The sequence below is a fragment of the Eublepharis macularius genome, chromosome 1 (genome assembly GCF_028583425.1).
Source record: "Eublepharis macularius isolate TG4126 chromosome 1, MPM_Emac_v1.0, whole genome shotgun sequence".
NCBI classification, from domain to species: domain Eukaryota; kingdom Metazoa; phylum Chordata; class Lepidosauria; order Squamata; family Eublepharidae; genus Eublepharis; species Eublepharis macularius.
In genome coordinates, this window is record NC_072790.1 from 41936917 (window position 1) to 41957695 (window position 20779).

General features: G+C 44.4%; 1 long non-coding RNA gene across 1 annotated transcript; it reads right to left on the minus strand.

The window, feature by feature from the left end:
- Positions 1-1227: 1227 nt before the first annotated feature.
- On the minus strand, positions 1228-8775 carry LOC129335798 (uncharacterized). The gene is made up of 3 exons (XR_008597640.1): positions 8665-8775; positions 4316-4366; positions 1228-1431 (listed from the first exon to the last, which is right to left on the minus strand). It is a non-coding gene; the product is annotated as an uncharacterized LOC129335798 (long non-coding RNA).
- Positions 8776-20779: the final 12004 nt, after the last annotated feature.

The following is a 20779-nucleotide window of genomic DNA, read 5'->3' on the forward strand; positions in this document are numbered from 1 at the left end:
AGTTTGTGGTTCATCACATTTCATGAACCACGAACTTTCACGAACCTGCCCCAGTTCGCAAATTGGTTTATTTTGGTTCATGAAAATGTGACTTCCAGGCCTGCAGATCACCACTTCCAGGTCAGCAGAAGGTCACTTCTGGGCCAGCAGAAGACCACTTCTGGGTCAGCAGAAGGTCTGCAGGAAGTCCATCCCCTGTTGCCTAGGAAACAGATTGGTCGGCGCCAGGGTGTCTGCAGTAACGAACCAAATGAACCAGCCTAAAGTTCGTGGTGTTTCATCAGAAATGGGCTCTAATGAACCGCTGGTTTGCGAACCATGAACTGGCCTGGTTCGTGCTAAATTTTGGTTTGTATTTTGGTTTGTGCCCATCTCTACTTCCAACACATGCATATTCTCTGTTGGGGCTCCCACCATATGGAATGGTCTGCCTGGTGATGTCAGGAAGTCTCCCACTCTCCTAGCATTTTGCAAACTATGCAAAACTGAATTATTCAAGAGGGCATTTTTACAAAAGAAATAGGACGGTATTACAATGGAATGGTTCAGGAAGACTGAACTATACTATAGAACATATTATCTGTTGCTGTATCTATTATCCCACAATGTAATCTCTGCATTGTTTAACATACCATGTTAATACTTAAACCGTGTTTCAGCTTTGTTTTAGATTTCTGCTTGGTTACAGATTTCCACAATCCTAATCCCATTACGTTGCTTATTGGATGTTCCATCCCGTTGATGGTATTAATTTACACGGTATAATCTGTTTTGAGTTTCAGTAAGAAAGGTGCACTACAAGTAGCATAAATATTAAAATATAATGTGTGCACGTTTACCGTGAGATTGTTGCATGATTTTCTCAGGAGTCTCTACTTGAAAATATTTGTAGTGTAATGAATTATGAGCAATATAACTGCCCGCTCTTCTCTGCTTGTACCATTTTGTGAAGCTTTTCTTCCAATTGTTTAATTCCTTAGGGACCCTATGTCTCTTGCTGGATGGCTTTGTTTAAGAGACAGATATTTATTCTATTATCCTTATTCTAAGGGTGGGGAAGCACCAAGTAATGGAATCTCTGTCTGCGACTAGGCTGTTCCCCTGCCCACATATTATGGATGGGATGTCACATTAGTGACTCTAACACAATGGCCAGAGCATATTTGCAGTAGTTGTGCCCTTACTATAGCACTGAGTCAAGAGCTTCAAGAAGCCACCCTCTGGAGAAACCTTTCAAGAATGATTTATGGTATCCTTGATTCTGCTGTGAAGGAAACGGTGTGGGTGTATTGGAAACCTTTTTCAAGATCGCTGAAAGTAAAAGGACTCCTTTTCATGTGGCAAGCTTGCCTTTTTCTTCCTCGTGCCTTTGGACTCTTCTTGAGTGACTTTAGATCGCTTGGCATTCTGAGGCAACCCCTCAGGTTTTTCCTAAATAACAACAACAACATTTGATGTATATACCACCCTTCAGGACAACTTAACACCCACAGAGCGGTTTACAAAGTATTTTATTATTATTCCCACAACAATAGACTGGGATATACTAATCTCGGTGTGTATCCAACCATCCATGCACTCAACTTTTCCTGTTCCTGAAGCTCCTTCTGACTCCCAGGAAGATCATTCCTGGGGTTGCAAGATCTTTGTGGAGGAACAGCCATGTGGGTCGATGGGCTAGAAGGAGAGAGGAGAAGGGGATGAAATTGACCCCTTTCCTTAGCAGAGTGCCGCTTGCAGAAGAGGAAAGCAGAGCAATTTCACCTCCTCGTCATGCCTCACACCTGCAGTCCCTGTGGCTATACCTCCATGAGGGTCCCATGAGGGTTTGAAGGGGCTGCATGAATAGAGAAGAATGCAGGGAATTCTGCTTACCATGCATGGTGTAGGAATTCTGCTTACCATGGTGTAGGATACATGCCATTATTTCTAGGTAGGTAAAGGTAAAGGTAAAGGTAGTCCCCTGTGCAAGCACTGAGTCATTACTGACCCACGGGGGATGTCGCATCACGACATTTTCTTAGCAGACTTTTTACGGGGTGAGTTGCCATTGCCTTCACCAATCATCTACGCTTTACCCCCAGGAAACCGAGTACTCATTTTACCAACCTCGGGAGGATGGAAGGCTGAGTCAACCTTGAGCCGGCTACCTGAACCCGGCTTCCGCTTGGATCGTACTGCAGCTTACCACTCTGCACCACAGGGCTCTTATTTCTAGGTAAAGTATGTTTTATTTACTTCATTTATACCACATCTTTCTCCCCAAATCATAGTTTGAAACTCTAGCCACTACACAACATTGCCCGTTGTCATCACAAAAAGTAACGTGCTCCTCTCTTCAAAACTAGGAAGGGTATCTGGCCCTTCCCCAGTGGGCTAATGGCTCCCTCTGACTTGTACCTTTGCCATTGCTCAGTAAATGTAAAACTCTCTTCTTCTTGGTAGGCCGCTGGCTTGGTTGTGCAAGAAAGGGATACTTAAAACTTCTCAAAGCAAAAGCCACCTTTTATGAAGACTGACCCAAATAACACAAAAATCCACGGGCAAGCTTTTGAATTCTTCAGAACTCTATGTTAGATGGGATGTTTTAAAAAGAGAGAGGAGGAGGGGGAAAAAGATGTCTGAGGCTATGAACTTAAGGCCTCTTCTTTGCATCCTGTGTAGCATGTCAGGCTTGGTGGAACTGGTGTTAAGTTGCACCTTTGGAATTCCAGCCAATTCACATGTTACGAAGTCCTTGGTGCTGCCATGAGGTCACTGGACCCCGTGTGCCCTAGGAGTTCCCTGCTTCCCAGATGTGTGTTGGCCTGATTTGGATTGGGACCACGCATGCCTGGAGAAGGGACTTCAGCCTCCCCGCTCCAAACCCCAAGCCCCAGGGAGCTGCTATTTCCTTTACTGGGAATCATACATGCAATTCCGGGAATGGAGCCAAAATGCATTTTAAATTAATGTATGAATTTGTTCTCTGGTTGGGCTTTGTCACCCTTTATGCTACGCCAGTTTGGTGTAGTGGTTAAGAGTGCGGGACTCTAATCAGGAGAGCTGGGTTTGATTCCCAACTCCTCCACTTGAAGCCAGCTGGGTGGCCTTGGGCTAGTCACGGCTCTCTGGAGCTCTCTCAGCCCCACCCACCTCACAGGGGCCGTTTTCACACTACTAACCTGCTTCCGTAACGTTGCGAAACGTTGCGCAAAAAATGTGGAAGACAGCGTCTTCCGCGGTTTTTGCGCAATGTTTCGCAATGTTACGGAAGCAGGTTAGTAGTGTGAAAACGGCCAGGGTGTTTTGTTGTGGGGATACTTTGTAAATCGCTCTGAGTGGGCATTAAGTTGTCCTGAAGAGCAGTATATAAATCGTATGTTGTTGTTGTTATTTTAATGTGGTGTAGTGATGGTTTTTAATGTGGTATAGTGGTTGGTGTTGGACTAGGATCTGGGATATCCAGGTTTGAATCCCTGCTTTTCCATGGAAGCTCACTGGATGACCTTGGGCCAGTCACACCCTTCCAGCCTAACCTACTTTACAGGGTTGTTGTGAGGATAAAACAGAGGAGTGGAGAATTATGTAAGCCCCCTTGGGTCATCATTGGGAAGAAAGGTGGGGGTAAAAATGAAGTAAAGACATAAATAAGAGGTGAATAAATAAATAAAGTGTGAATCCACCACACAAGAATTTTAAAATAGGGGCATCATACTGCTATGATCATCAAAGAAACAGAGATGGACTGCTGTTCTGTTTGAATGTACATTTAATAGAAACCCTGGGCTTATTGATAATAATGTTGAAATGTCCTGATGAAGAAAATATTTGATGACTTTCTGGAACATTTACACAGTTTAGAATTCTTATTTGAATTGGAGGTTCAACGTATATGTTACTCCACCTCTCCCACCACAGCTGAGAGAACATGTGGTATGATGTTATCATGCTAATGAACCTCCCACCCCTTGTCATTGGCTGCTGTATCACATTACCCAAGTGATGCTTCAGTTACCAGGGAGATGGTACCCACACATCTCTCCATAACATGCATTTTAAGGCTCAGGGATCCTTCCTTCACTTAGATCCATAACGCTATGTATAAATATCCTTCCTGTTCACTCTGTCTCAGATATTTCAGTATCAGTCTTGTCTCCTAGGATGTTTGGGGTAAATGATACAGAAATATATCTGCAAGCTATCTACAGAACCGGCAACCACAGGATATCACTTTTGTTCAGTTAGTAGCAATGCACTCGTCCGAATAAGGTTTATTGGTGTTGGGAAACAACTACTTTTTAAAAATCACTAAGAAACCCTAAATGCAGTTTACCTTTGCTGAATCTGGTTGGCTTTTCTTCCTGAGCAAGGATATCCTTTTTGGCTGGAGGGGAAAGGATACAGTGTTGTTATTGTCATGTTTGAAAACCAGGCTTTCCAACTTTAGGAATGCACAGCCATAACCTGATCCTTCCAGACCAATCAACAGGAAAGCTTATCTTGGATATGACAGGGCTGGAAATTGAGTCACACTGACTTCACTTCTTTGTAGACAAAGGAACATCTAGCACAGCTAATCTGGAGATGATGGAAGTAGCTTATGGTCTGATCTGGAAAACTGCCACTCTGGTAAATAAAAACTTAACTAGCTTGTGGATCACAGCCACTGGCCTTGTAAGGAAGCTCAAATAATGTGAAGGGGCACTTGAATCCCATGGAAATGAATGAGGCTTTGAACATGCCGATTGCCGAACCTTCGGTTCACTGCGCTCCCTGTAGTCTAACTCAGATCCAACTAGCTTTCCAGTGGTTGAAAGGGGAGGAGAAGGTTCCCTTTTGATTACTGAAACAGTTCTGCTGGACTTGCATGAACACAAGGCATGTGTGACTGGATAAAAGAGGAGAGCTAAGTGGTACTGAGTGAAAAAGCTGGCTGGATCCAACCCCGCTGCTTTGTCCAGGATGACCTACCACTTTATTAGCATTCAGCCACCAGGGCTAGCCCACACCTTTTAGAAGTTGTGCTATCTGACCTAGATGCTTCACAGATAATTATTGATGTTGGACAGCCACTGTACACCAATGCGCATCCAAGCCTGAACCTAAAGACTTCCAGCCGCTGGTGCGATCACAGCCAATATTTGCTACAGCAAGGGTGACTAAGTTTGTGTAATGCACCACATTTTCTACCCACAATGAGCATCATGCATCTGCCACCTGCTTCTCTGCCAGGTCAAGGCAGCCATAGCAGAAAGCAAATGCTCCACCCTTGGAGGGAGTTTGCAGGTGAAGATCACCTGGTGGGGGGCTTTATATTGATTTCTTTTGAAGCACCAGCATTTCACAGCTGACACAGTTGTTATTGTCACATCTCTGCTCAGAGTCAAGCAGTTGCTAATCAGCTTTTTCAGGAGATCCAAGTGCTGTTTCCCAAGCCTGTGCTTCTGTTGCAGCAAAAGAACATTTTCCTTAAAAACATTTCCCCCCCCTTTCCTTTAAATTTATGAGTGTGCAATTGAGTTTTAGAGCAGCAGAGCTATCCTACTATATAAAAGGCTAAGCGTATTCAAGACAACTCACTTCCTACCCTGGTGCACCTCCAGAGGGCGCTGCCGGGGAGGGAAGCCAAGATGAGGCAGCCAGACCTCCAAAGAGTGCGCCAGGGTGGGAAGAACAGGCCGGGATCAGGCATGGAGCAGGCAGAAATGCCCCCCCACTTCACCCAGCTGGGATCAGGAGCGAAGCAGGTGGCAATGCCTACCCCGCTTCACCTTGCCGGGATCAGGCATGGAGCAGATGGCAATGCCCACCACCCTTCACTCAGCCAAGATCAAGCACAGAGGAGGTGACCATGCCCGCCCCCTGCTTTCATCCAGCCAGGATCAGTAATGGAGGAAGAGGCAATGCCCGCCTGCCCGCCCTCTCCTTTCTAGAGCTTGTATTTTCCCCACAACGGGCTTTGTTGCTAGTATTACATAAATTGTGAAAGGGCAAAGAGTTAAAGGGGAAAGGAGAGGAGGAGGCAGGGGACTCAGAAAGCCTGGCTGGGGAGGGAGGGACAGAGCCCAGCTTGTCAACCTTCTTTAGTGCTGCCTTCTAATCATCTAATTGGAATCTAATAATAACTTTTAATCTAATTCCCATTCATTGTGCCTCTGAACATTGCTGTACTTTTTATACAGTGGCAGTTAAAGCAAAACTGAGTCACAAACATCAAACTTGCAAAATGTCGCTGTGGGAACGGACTCTCTCCCCTTCCACCTGCCCACACGTATACTGTTGTTGCAATTACAAATGTGGAAAAGGAATGCCGGGAATATACAATCAACAAGGTCTTCAAAATTTATAACCAAATTTTTAGTGCAAAGCGTGCAAAAGTGCAGTGTGCCAATCAAATAAATATAATTTATACATACAAGTAATAAATATGAACATTCATTAGTCCGTATTATTCATAAGCGAGCAAATAGATGGGAGCTGCAATAATGCTCCCGCTGGAAATAAGCGGAGAGTCTTCAAAGAGAGGGAAAAGTGATCACAGTCCAAGTCAAGATGAAAAACTGACGTGCTCAGCTCTGTGTTAAACTTTTCCTGCATCTATTTTTGGGTGCAGTCGCCAGTTGAGGTCTGGGAGTTCTATGCTTGAAACTCAGTTTCCAAGTGTGGGGGGGGGGCCTGATTTGGATCAGAACCGCAGCACACAGGGAGAGGAGACGTAAGACTACCATTCACCATTTTCCTGACCTGAATGTGCCCTGCAGAGCTGCTGTTTGCCCAGTTGGGGAGACTTTACATGTACTGATGAGCTGCATATGTACATGAAGATAGTTTCTCCAGTGCGGCAAATAGCAGCTCCCCAGGGCCACTTGTGGCAGGAAAATGGCATGGAGGAAAGGTTTAGGATCCCTCTCTCCATGTGCCACAGTCCTAACTCTGGCCGTTTCCACACTTCTTACTGGCCTCCGGAACACTGCGCAAAACACCTGGAAGATAGCGTCTTCTCGTGCGAAATCGCGCCAGGAAGACACTATCATCAGGGAGTTTTGCGCGACATTGTGTCTTCCTGGTGTGATTTTGCGTGAGAAGACGCTATCTTACGGGTGCTTCGTGCAGCGTTCCGGAGGCCGGTAAGAAGTGTGGTAAAGGCTCAAATCAGTTCCCCGCACCTCGGAACTGAGTTCGAGTCCAGAACTCCCGAATCTCCTCTGACAACCAGACATGGGAATAGACCTGGGGAAATAAGAACATGTAGTTGGGGCCTGATTGGCATTTTGAAGACAGCTGAGATTACTAATATGCAGAGGGTAGAGAGAGATCCATATCTACCCAAACGGGGTGTTTTAAAAGGAAAAATTGGCACTATACCATGACACAAAATGGTGATGTGATAAGCGCACATAGCATATGCCACTACAGCATAGCTGTGTGTTTTCCACATGTGTGCACACCTACTTTGTTGCTCACATTCCCTGATGTTTAGAAATCTATAGAGAGTACATGAAAGAACTGGGAATTCGACAGCACTAATGGAGAAGAGTGTTATGCTCAAGTTTTACCCAAGAGATACAACAAACTCTAGCAAAATTCAGTTTTAGGTTCTGGAAGATCCTTTACTTTTCTCCTAGTTTTTGGTCACTGTTATCAATCAATTGTTAATATTCACTAAAATAATACAACTTTGATTGAATGTTTGAACTGTGCAAATATTCTTTTGGAAGTATGCATACCTTTTTCTTTTTCTGGAATGGCACATTTTGTGTTTGGTTGCACGTCTTTTTAAAAAAAACCTGTATCATGCTATATTAAATCAGAAAGACATTTGAAATGTACAAATGAAATTGAAAAGACTCCTGGACAAGGTATTGCCATTCCCCATCAATATACACTGTCCACTGTCCATTGGATTATGGGGCGTGGAAGGATGGTGCAAAAAGGAAAAAAAATCTTTACTGGATCACGTGGGCCAGCTTTTAAGTGGACAGAGATAATATTTTGTAATCACAACTCTTGCCACAGAATATTCAAATATTGACTGAAACAATGCCTAAGTGGCCCAGATTGCGGCAGCTGCTGGACAAGGGTTGATTTGCAGGCTACATGAGCTCTTACAGGGCCTGAAGTAGCCCATGGGCAGTACAGGCCCTAACAGATGCTGCTGCAATTAGATATGGTAGGTATACACTTTTCTTGGAGAAGTACAGCATATATACACATTCTTACCTTACTAAAGTTGTCAAGCCAAGATAAAAGTATGTGGTTTGTCTTTTCTTAACTCATCATTAAAAAAAAGACCATCAGGAAATTTCAAAAAGTATTCAGTAGAGATGGGCACGAACCAAAACACGAACCAAAGTTTGTCACGAACAGGGCGTTTTTTTGGTTTGCGAACCAGCAGTTTGTCGGATCTCATTTCTGACAAACCACGAAGAACTACTATGATTTTTAGAGTGGTTCGTTTGGTTCATTTTCTGGTTTTCCACTGCAGACAGCCTGGCGCCGATCAATCTGTTACCTAGGCAATGGGGGGGATGGGCTTTCTGCAGACCTTCTGCAGCCCCGGAAGTGACGAACCAACAAACCAAATGAACCAGTTCACAAACCAGGCAAGTTCATGGCGGTTTGTGGTTCATGAAATGCAACAAACCATGAACCACAATGAACCACCATTTACCCAGTTCATACCTGCCTGTAGTATTCAGGATCAGGGCTCCACATCCCAGGGGAAGCTGTGTGTCCCTTTAATCTAATTCCTTGTAAGTGTTTCTCCAGGCAAAGGAAGTTGATGCAGCTGCTCCTGGAGCTTGAGGCAAGAAGGGAAAATAGTTAGTGTTCACTTTGGCAGATGACTATAAAATTCATAATGCTGACCTAAGGCAACCGATTAATAATTTACCTTTGATAAATAGTCTTCAGTGAAAACACTGAACAAACTCCACAGAACTAATCACAGAAGCATTAAAGTCTCCTGCTTGCTGTATGAGTCAGCAGTGAAAGGAAATCACAATCTTTTTTTTGTTTTGCGCATGTAAACAAATCCTTTTCTGGGTACATGTATTAATTTGGGGGGGGGGTTATCATTTTGAGATACCATATTTAGCAGGACTTTCCAAAATTTCCCAGGGTATTTATTTAATTATGAATAATATTTTTTTTAAATAAAGAGGGTCACTGCAGATCAACAGGCCTGTTACAGATGAACAGGAACTGTTAGCGTTAACTAAGAACTATTTTATAGTTCCATTTAGTGTTGCCAGCCTGTGATGACATCCGGTCTCCCGAGCTAGAAACTAGGATTTTAAATTTCACATGCTACAAACTTCTTTTTTATATACTTCTACCTTTATAATTGACGTTTTGGAACTGCTTAGTCTTATAGTCCTCAATGAGGACAATGCCTGGACTCAAAGTGCCACCAGGCGTTTTAGGGGATTTTAGGCTTGAAGGAACTGCACAGTAAGCTTGATAAAAATGACTAAGAACCAGGTTTATTTCTGGTATGCACAGCTTTGAGCGTATAAATTGCTGTTTCTCAGAGGGATATATGCCTCACCTTAGCTTGGCATGTGCTAAATTTGCTGCCCTCCAGGTAAATTGGTTTTTGAGAAAGCACAGGGATATATTGCTGCTTGCAATAACATGCTTGCTTTTCAGACTAGGCTAAATAAATTTCCGCAATTTTTCATTTAAAATCTTTCTATTCCTTCATAGGAGAAGATTTCTAACAAAATAACAATAGAGAGTACAAACAGGTTTTTTAAAAAAACACACACACATAAAATTACTAACAGTGGCCCCCAAATCACTAAAAATGCCGTAAGCAGCAGTAACGTAATAAAAAGCAAAGATTAAAATCCATATGGCCACAATAGCAGCAATGGATGATACAGCAACCTGTAAAAGTGATTGAAACATGTAACAAGAAATGAAACCTCCCTCCAAAAAAGGGCTTCGCTTTTTTGTAAACTTAGAATATCTTTTAAAACTTTGGATGGAGGAAAAGATACTACAAATCTTCTTCTTAACTGAGTTACAATTTTAGACTCCTGCTGAGTTATAATGCATATTTCTGTTGACTAATGCCTGGCCGGAGACATCAGTTTTCAATGCTGTGCCAACCAATAAGCTTTGAAACCTTTCAGAGGCACAGTAGTTTATAGTCTCTGGACAGGCGTTTGTTTTCTGTGCAGTGTCAAAGACTCAAGGAAAATGCACAGCTTCTGTACAGCCTAATGCCCTGCAGAAATCAATACTCAGGTCTTTCCATTTAAACTTATAAATGGAACTTGTGAGCATTTGCTATTAAAAATTTCTGCAAGGCAAGGCAATTTCCTCCCGAATATTATTCTTAATGCAAATACCTCTTCTTATATTCTTCCTGCAATATCCATGGCCTACAGCATTTCTTGCTTCTGTGTCTCTGAAGTATAATTCTACATTTGCAGAAAGCTCATTCATTTTCTAGCATAGCTAGATTAGGAGGGCATGCCTTTGGCCTGTGTTTCTATTATTCTTCAGGAGAATGCATATCTTTGTCCAACATTCCCAACCTTTGTTTTTCGCCTAATTCATTATTCCCTGTGACTTCTCCCTACTGGCCATTTCTATCGTGGCACTCCTGAACAGATTGTCGATTATCAGTTTTTGTGGACACGTGGTGGGTTTAAGTACCGTTTTTTACTTCACAGCAAGCTCAAATCACAGTTTATAAAGAAGATCAGTGACTTGCATTTGTCATGCTAAGCAGGTCAGGATCCTACACATGTCTACTCATTGGTACCTACTCCCAGGAATGTCTTAGGACTGCACTGTTAATTTCATAGAATCACAGAATCATAGAGTTGGAAGGGGCCTTACAGACCATCTAGTCCAACCCCCTGCCCAATGCAAGAACAGCCTACAGCATCCCTGACAAGTATTCATCCAGTTGCTCCTTGAAGACTGGCGATGAGGGGGAGGGGGGTGTTTGCTACATTTTTTAAACAAAAAATCCAGTTCTAAAGTTTCTCTCTCTCTCTCTCTCTCTCTCTTTCTCACACACACACCAAGATATGATAATTAACCATTTATTCACGAGTTCCTAGCTGGCAGAGAACAGAAAGGAACTTATTGGAATGGAATTTAGGGCTGCCAGCTCCAGATTAGAAGATTTTAGGAGTGGGGAACCTGGAAAGGATGGCATTTGGGGAGTGGAGGCAACTCAGTGGGGTATAGGGTTGCCGTTCCCCAGATCCCACCCTTCCCCCCGGGCGCACTTAGCTGCCTGGTGGGGAGGCGCGCTCCCTGGGGCGCCCCCTCCCTGGGCGGCATGGTGTGCCCCTTGGCATGGGGCACGCTCCCACGCCGCAAGAGCAGGTGGTGGCAGCAGCAAGAGCAGGCTACTTTGGCTGTCACCATTGCCTCTGGCTCTTGCCGTTGCCACCGCCGCCCCCTCTTGCTGCTGCTGCCTGTCGCCACTGCTGCCCCTGTGCGCCAAATGAGAGTGGGCCACAGTTGCAGTCGCGGTCGTAGTCACAGAGAGTGACATCGGTGAGAGTGAGCAGCGATACTTGCAGTGAGAGCCGGCGGTAGCAGCAACAAGGGCCCCCTTTGACCCAGGGCACATAATGGCACTCATGGCACTCATGGAAGTGATGTCATCATGCGAGCCAGGAGCGCATGCATGCTGCGCGCGTGCAGAGAAAGAAAGCCAGGGTAAGTACCGGCTCCCAATCCCCCACCAGGAGACTACAGAGACCTGGGGATCCCCTGTTGAGGGACTCCAGGTCCCTGGCAACCCTAGCAGGGTATAATGCACTAGAGTTCCCCCTCCTAGAAAATCATGTGACATGGTGATGTGACTTCCTGTTTTTGGCTGGAAATCAGATTGCATCATTGCACAACACCATTCCTATCTGTCACCCCCCTCCTGCCTCCCCAGCCTCCTGTCAGTTGCCAACCAAGGATTAGCAATTCTAGAGGATGCAAGAGTAAATGTATCATGGCAGTTCTAGATTATTATTGTTCACAAAATGTGTACCCTGCCATCCTGCCCTGTCAAGGCCACCAATGCAGCTAACAGTTAAAACAATCATCATAAATACATGTCATAAAAACAATGATAAGCAAAACAAAAATAAATATCATAAAATAGGGCGTTAAGGAGAGAACTGCGGGGATGCCAGATGAAACAAACAAACAAAAAACAGCTGCTGCAGAAGACAGTCATAGGAGGGGAGAGAGGAATATCTCTGGGGAGGGAGTTCCATAGTTTTGATGCCACAACTGAGAAAGCCCTCAAAAGAGACAGTAGCATCAGTTAAGTTCGTATGGAAGTTGGTAGTCCTTCAGTTACACGGGTCCCAAACCATATAGCACTTTGAGGGTCAACTCCAGCACCATGAATTGGACTCAAAAACAAATTGGGAAACAGTGTAGATGGACCAAGACTGCATTGATATGATCCCTATGACACTTCCCAGTCAACATCCTGGCTACAGCATTCTGCATAAATTGATGCTTCTGGACACTTTTCAAGGGCAGTCCCATGTAGAGCTCATTGATGTAATCTACTAGGGCATGCTCCACAATTCCACTCTTATTATAGTTCAGGTTGCCTGTGAATAAAACTTGAGTCTTCTGTGTCTTCTTGTGATGGGGTCAGATGAGAAAAAGATCCCAGCCTGTATGCTTCCACTCCACTGAGCAATGTTAGAAGGCTTCCTCTAAGCTAAAGAGCCTTCCTCCAACTGAAGTGGCTCTTCCTCCAATGGACCTTCCTCCAACCAAAGCCACTCTGCCTCTTAACCGTAGCACTTGTTTGGATAGTTGAACCCTGATATTGTATCTCTCCTTTCTGTTAGCATGGTTGTGGCTTGGTGATAAGCACATGTTTTGTGGACAGAAAGTCCGAGGTTCAACCAATGAAGTCTCTAGTTATAAGCATAGATAGGGGACAGGGGTGGTTGAGAAACCCCCTCTCTGCCTGAGACCATGAAGAGCTGCTGGCAGTAGACAATGCTGAGCTAAATGGATTCACAGTCTGATTTAATAAACAAGGCAGCTTCAGCAAATGAAGTCTTTCCTCCCATTTTGCCCGCTCCATTTGTCCTCACATCAACCCTGTGAGGTAGGTTAAGTTGAGAAAGTGATTGGACCAAGGTCGTCCATCAAGCTTCCATGGCAGAACAGGAATTCAAACCTGGGTCTCCCAGATCAATGTCTCTCTAATCGCTATACCATGCTGGCTCTCTCAGAAGTCTACGCTATGGAACCTTTTTTGGACCCGTGGTGCTTGAATTAAGTTTTGCTTCAAATCCCATTTTGAAATGTTAATTGTGCAAGCATGTTCTGAATTCTGGATTACTGTTATTTCTTGCTCTCTTCTGTCCAAAGACTTGAGTCTTGGGTTTTCCAAAAGTTTAACAAACACATTCTTCCAAAATTGTGTTATGGATCATGTTTAATGAAGCGGAATAAGGATGATGGCTGCTCAGGAGGACACTCGGGTCAACATTCATGTTGATGCCTAGGCATAGGGGACATGCGAGAATCACGAACAAGTCTTTGAGATTGGTTTGGATTCTCCAAACCATGAATGAAAGACATTTGTAGAAGCGTGCCTTTTCCATCTTGACCTTTCTCCAACAGCTCCCTAAGACCCCCAGAACATGGATGCTGGGAACTGAGGAAGAGTTAAGACAGCAATGAGAGGGAGAGCAGGAAGGGTTACGTCAGTGTTTAGTTCTTGTGGCCCCTTCTTACATCTCCAGGGTAAGGCCGATCACCGCCTTGGGGGTAGGTAGCAATTTTTCCCTGGCTGGTTTTTTGCCATCTTCTGGGCATGGAGCAGGTCACTGTGTGGGGGGTGGGGTGGGGACATAGTTGTGAATTTCCTGCATTGTGGATGGGGTTGGACTAGATGACCCTGGAGGCCCCTTCCAGTCCTTTGATTCTATGATTCTATGATGTGTGGGGTGGAAGGCTGCAATGAGGAGGGGCCACCAGGCAATTTGCTCCTTTGTCACTCTTTCTGCTAGTGGAGGAAGTGCAGCAGACAAGTTTTCTGTTTGCACAAGAGGGAGGCTGGGTGTGTTTTGCGTAATTCCCCCCTCCTCGCTGTAGCTCCCTATGCCTTATGGCATTTTGATCTGCTGTGGCTGCCCATCTCTTTCCGGGCACAATTCAAAGTGATGGTTCTTACCTTTAAGGCCTTAAATGTTTGGAAAGAGGCTATATGAAGAACTGCCTCCTCCTATACTTCTTCAGTCCACCAGGTTCCTCACAAGCTCTATGTCCCCACCTTCAGAGGTGAGGTATTAATGACCAAAGACGGGGCTTTTTCAGCAGTGGCCCCTTGCCTGCAGAATGCCTTTCCCTGTGAAGTTCACCTGCTGCCTAGGCTACTTTTTTTGAGGCACCAGGTTGAAATGTTTCTGTTTACTCTTTTAGTTAAAGAGTTGATTTTTATATATCATTTATAATCTGTTTATAACCTGAGAAATTTTTAATATCCATTTTAAAGTGCTTCAGGCTTTATGGTTTTTTTATGCTCTGTTTGTGGTTTTTGAATGCTGGGATTTTAATTTTTATGATGGTTCATGTCTTTATTATGTTTTATTTTTATTATTTATTAAAATGTATATAATTTATGGATAATTGTTTTAATATAAGAGACAATTTGTTTCACTTCAATAAGGAAGCAGTTAATTATATTATTAATAGAGGTTATATAAGAGAATCAATTAATTGTAATTTGTGTGGGGGTGTGCCTCAGCAGAAAAAAATTGAGGGGCCCCTAGTCCCTGCGGGGCCCCTAGGCTTCGGCCTAGTCAGCCTTATGAATAATACGGCCCTGATGTAACCCATTGTGATATATGAACTGGATATAGCAAAACTATAAACTCAAAGCTGAATCTTATTTGCTATTACTCAGAACCAACGCTGTTTGAATCAGGCAATATTTCTGTTTTAATGATGTGCATTATTTTTTTCCTTCAATCTCCCTCAGCACTGTAATTGCAGAACAGTGCTGAGGGAGATTTTTTTTTGCTTCTCCACATTGTAATGAATTTATTAGGCCATGACAGAATTAATTGTGTTAAAAACCGAGGCTCCGTACTGTCTGGCAGCACTATAATTGCTGCTTCATGCTGCTGGCGATGCAGACGGCTGCCGGACTTTCTCCTCTTTACAAATGCCCCCCATCCAGGCCCTAGATATCAGTCAGCAAATTTGGAGATGGAACTATAAGCAGACCCTCCTAGGGAGAGATAATGACCACGGGGTTTTTTTTTTTTGGAAATGGTTGCTACCAGCCGCTTGTGTTTCCAAGCTGTTTGGAATGTAGGATGTGCAAGTCAGATGTGTGAAAAGCTGGGGGAGGGATGGGGAGGGAATATGCCAAATGGCAAGACTACACAACTATTGGAGAACAGATGTAAAGCTCAGCTCCTTTTGAAGGGTTTCAGGATTTTAATCAGGGAGGTAAGGAATTAAGCTGTTTTGAAGCAGGGAACCTGGCAACTCTACAGGGTTTCAGACGAAGAGGGGGACCTATGATGTAATTAGGCCACTGCACTGTGGGTTTGGTGAGTGATTCCAGGTGTCGGCTGAACTTTACTCTTCTTTCACTACATAAGCAAGCCTCGCAAGGTCAACAATGTGCACTATGGTTCTTCAGAACTATTAGCTGTTAGCCAACCATGCGTTTTTGATTCCGTGAAATCAAAGGGAGGGGATCTCTGAAGACTAAACAAAAAGGCAAGGAAAGGGTAAGACACTCTGCTGCTTCTTTCCTGCATTTCCCCACGCTACTTTTCTTTCTTTCTTTCGTTCTTTCTTTCTTTCTTTCTTTCTCTTTTTCTTTTTCCTTTCCTTTTTCTTTTTATTTCTGTCATTTATAGTCCACCTTTCTCACTAAGGGCCAGACTACAAGTGACGAATGACACAGGTTGGACACTTGTCAGCTTCCCTCAAGTTCTGATGGGAAATGTAGGCAGCTTGGCAAAATGTTGGACAAGTGACCGTTGAAAAGTCCATTGGACAGCAGTCAGAGAGCCAAGCTGCAAGACCAGGATGCCTACATTTCCCATCAAAACTTGAGGGAAGCTGACAAGTGTCCAACTAGTGTCAGGCATCACTTGTAGTTTGGCTCTGAGACTCAAGGCAGATTACACAGTGTGAGATTAGTACAGTCAGTTTGAAGGACATTTCCATAAACAATGCCATAGGGTAAATAAACACAAGTTTACAAAGGCATAGCATTAGCAAGAATCCAATACAGAGCTGAAGAAACGCTGAAACAGAACATAAGTAATTCTAGGACTGACTACATGAAGCCTACATGAAGCACAGGTAGCACATAGGAGCACATATTTAAGACAACAGATAGTGTGCGTAAGGAAGCATAGTGGTGAAGTCTAATTAGCGAAGCATCTGAGACCCCCCTCCCTACAATACAGCCCTCCTATCTGTGTAAAAAGCCTTTTTGAATAATTCTGTTTTGCACCGTTTGCGGAAAGCCAGGAGAATGAGGGCTCTCCTGACCTCCTCAGGGAGGCCATTCCACAGGGTAAGGGCTACCAAAGAGAACGCCTGTGTATGGTCTGCTGTGCATGGTTCGCCCATGTGCAGGGTGGCACCTGCAGGAGACCCTATTCAGATGAGCAAAGTTAGAAATTATTATTTAGAAATTATTTAGAAATTATTGAGTCCCTTCTGTCTTGCACGCATTAGGTATAACATGTAGGGTTGCCAGATTAGAAAATTCCTGAAGATTTGGGGGTGGAGTCTGAGGTGGGCAGGATTTGGGGAAAGGAAGTGTCAGCAGGGTATAATGCTATAGATTCCACCCTCCAAAGCAGCCATTTTTTCCAGGGGACTTGATCTCTGTAGTCTGGAGATCAGCTGGAATTCCAGAAGATTTCCAGACCTCACCTGGAGGCTGGCAACCCTATGCAGGACAGACAGGGCTAGAGTCTGGAAGACAGGCATCATTCTGACACCACAATGTCATTTCCAGCACAAAACCTATGGCACTGGAGTGATGCCATTGGATTCACTCAAAACTCTATGTGCCAGCAGTGATGTCATGGCATTGACGCAATCCCGACTTTCCCTCCAATTTTGATCCTGTAGCTACAATGTCCTTAAAGTGGCTTCTCTCTCTCTCTCTCACACACACACACACACACACACACACTCACACTCACACACACACACACACAGAGTATTACAGCTGAGAATGGGACAAGAGCATTTAAATGTCAGCTCTTCTTAATAGATGACATAGTCTTGATCCTTTGCCAGTTGTTACCACATATTTCACGAATTTTCCTGTGTAAAGCAGGTAATTATATATGGTGTGTAGAAATAAGAGGATAAATCAAATAGATCCACCACCCGTCATATGCCCGATCCTGGCCGTTTTGGGACCAATCCTGGCTGTTTTAGGCCCAATCCTGGCCATTTTGGGCCAGAATTGGGCCCAAAATGGCTGAAAGGGACCTAAAATGGCCAGGATTGGACCTGAAATGGCTGGGATTCGGCTGCTGCCAGATGGAGGAGTGTTCCCCCACCTGGCTGTGGCCTGATCAGGGCTGTTTTCACCCCAATTCAGGATGAAACCCCGAATGGCCATTTTGGGCATGTTTGGGCCTTGATCAGGCCCAAAACGGCCCAGATCGGGTCAGTGCCAGGTAGGAGAGGGGTCCATCACCAGGCACCAACTCAATCCGGGTAGTTTTGGCCCTGATCCTGGCCGAAATGGGCACCAAATGGCTGACCCAATATGGCCATTTTCCTATGTTCATTTCTGCAGTCCCTTTTGACCCTAGAAAAGTCATTCCCAGGGTTGCTGGACCTGAGCAAAGGAATAGCCCTGAGAGTCGGTGGGCTGCAGTAAAAAGGCCAAAATGAGGCCAAAATGGCTAGGACTGGGTCGGTGCCAGGCAGGGGAGGGTTCCCCCGCCTGGCACCAACCCGATCTGGGCTGTTTCGGCCCTGATCCAAGCCATTTTGGCCCCAATCCAGGCCGAAACAGGCCCAAAATAGCCAAAAATCAGGTGGGCAGGGCCACCTGACATGTGACCTCTTGAGAGAACTGCCAGAACTGCGTTCCTGCTCGTTGCCCCTCAAAATGAGCCCTGGTTGTCCTAAAACCTCTGGGGTGCTTGTGGCTAACTTCCCTAAGCTATCTGAGCACCTCCCACCATCCTATTTGCAAACGTAAAGTGCAAATTAGTGCTTTATGACTCCTCTTAAGTTTTACAAGGTCGTGCATTCATACTTAGGGCTGAACTACACATGACAATGTCCTTGTGGTCACCACAAAGTCACCGCTGCCATTTTAAAGTCATTTAAAAATATCATGGAGGCCTAATCCTGATTGGGCCCACAGCATGGTGCTCTTGTCCCTCCCCCCCTCCGTGCCTTTGCAATTGCTGAAACAGCAGAGGAGAAGGCAGTTGTTTTGGCACTTCGTCAGCTGCAGGTGGGGGAACAAGAGTGCCTCAGGCTACCATGCTGCAGGCTTGGTCAGGTTTGGGCCCATACGGCATTTTAAAATGACTTTAAAATGGCAGCAGCATCCTTGTGGTTGCCACAAGGACACCATCACATCTCGTTTGACACTAATTTCTGATGTAATTTTATCTATTTTTCCCTCATATAACAACAACAACATTTGATTTATATGCTGCCCTTCAGGACAACTCAATGCCATACTCAGAGCGGTTTACAAAGTATGTTATGACTATCCCCACAACAATCACCCTGTGAGGTGGGTGGGGCTGAGACAGCTCCAAGAAGCTGTGACTGACCCAAGGTCACCCCCCTGTTTTCAAGAGGAGTCTTGCCACTCTCTTAACCAGTACACCAAAGTGGCTAAACTTTTAAGCAACTCCATATGGCTTTTCAGGCAAAAGATACTTGGAAAGATTGGCAGACTTTTTGTTAATTATGTTATCAGATTTTCAAACAATAGCAGTCACATGACGATTTGGTAAAAAAATTAGTAAAAGATTCATATGTGTGAGTGGCACCAGGGGAACCATTTTGCATTTCATATCAGGGATAGTGGAAAGCATGCTGTAATGGTTAGAGTGTCAGACTAGGATCTGGCAGACCTGGATCTGAATCCCCACTCTGCCATAGAAGACTCTTGTGCGGCCATCACGTGCTCTCAGGCTAACCAGCCTCACAGGGTTGCTGTCATGACTCATGAGGATAAAATGGAGGAGTGGAGAATGATATTGTAAATTGCTTTGGGTTTCCAGTAGACTTGCCAGTCCCCCAATGGGGGTGGGGCATCCCCTGCCCCCAGCACCCACCCTCTGCCACCTCTCAACTGGCCAGCGGGGGGGGGGGACGGGACGTGGTGATGGTAGTGAAGCACACCCCTGCGTCACATCAGGAATGACAGTATTCCTGGTACAATTTGGAATTAATGGGTCATGCCAGGCCTGACGGAATAAAAAGCGCACCCCCATTTAGTGTTTGGGGCCTATTTTTACTCAATCGGCCCATGGCACAACCCATTATTTCTGAATTGTGCCAGGATTGATGGAATTCGTGGCATGACACAGCAGTGCTCCAGAGCGTGTGCAACATGAGATAAGTGCCTCCTGTGTAACCCCCCCTGTGCGACTCCCCCCCTCCCGGCTTTTGCTCCCAAAGGACCTGGCAACTCTAGTTCCCAGTTGGGAGAAAAGCTGGGTATATATATATATATATATATATATATATATATATATATATATATATATATATATATATATATATATATATATATATATATATATATATAAGAAATGTACGTCAAGGTCTCAAAGGCATTATTGTAGGTATTTCTTGTCATTACTTGACTTCATAATAACTATAACATGGTAACCCACACAGGACATTTCCTTTCATACACCTGCACTTAAGAGGCCACGTGTTAGCCGGAAATTTGTTGCTGAGAACGCAAGCCTGCGATTTTGTGATTCTGTTTGCGTACTGAAGTGTAAGGAAGCAATTAGAGGCACTGGCTGTAGCTTTCTGCTCAGTTGAGTCTCACAGCTGACAAAGCTCACCGTGGCTACCAAAATTACATCACCGTGCTCTTTTTAGTTAGTACCATTTTTGTTCCAAGCTGGCAAAATCTGTCGATGACACATCTGGTTTTCTTTCTAAAACGCAGGAAGGAAACCTCTTGGATCTGGTGACTGCTCATACAAGATAGTTTGATAATTTTCTCTGCCTCTTGCTCCCCTTCCTCAAAACTCAGCCAGAGGATTTAAAAAAAAAATGCTTAAATAAGCAGATGATCTCACCAAGACCGTCTGCTGGGGAAACCCTCTTATCAACTCGAACAAAAAAACCCTGTGTACAGTGTTTGCTTATTCTTTGCTGGGTCAAGGATTCTAAACTTCAGCTCAATTTCTACAGACCTTGAATTAATTGGAGTCAGGGTCATTTTCCTTGCATGCCTGAGATATTTGGAATTCTGAAGAGGTTATTATAAAAGGCAGGTTTGGGAATCGGGGATGGTCGAGAAATGCAGTTTATGATTTTCCTAAAGTGGCAGAAAGATTTGGGGCTTTTAAAAAAAAATCTTATTTGACCACTGAATGTCAGAGCTGTATAGGACATTACTTGAAGGAAAGAATTCCCCATGTCAAAATTTTAAATATTAGAAAAATGAAAATGTCTAAGCGAAGGGGTTCATGTGCTAGGAAACTTTTCAACAAGCAAGCTCAGCCCCATGTACTTTCTGAGATGGCTGCATGAGTCGTATGCAGGACTGTACCATGCACACCCTTCAACATCAAAATCAGGT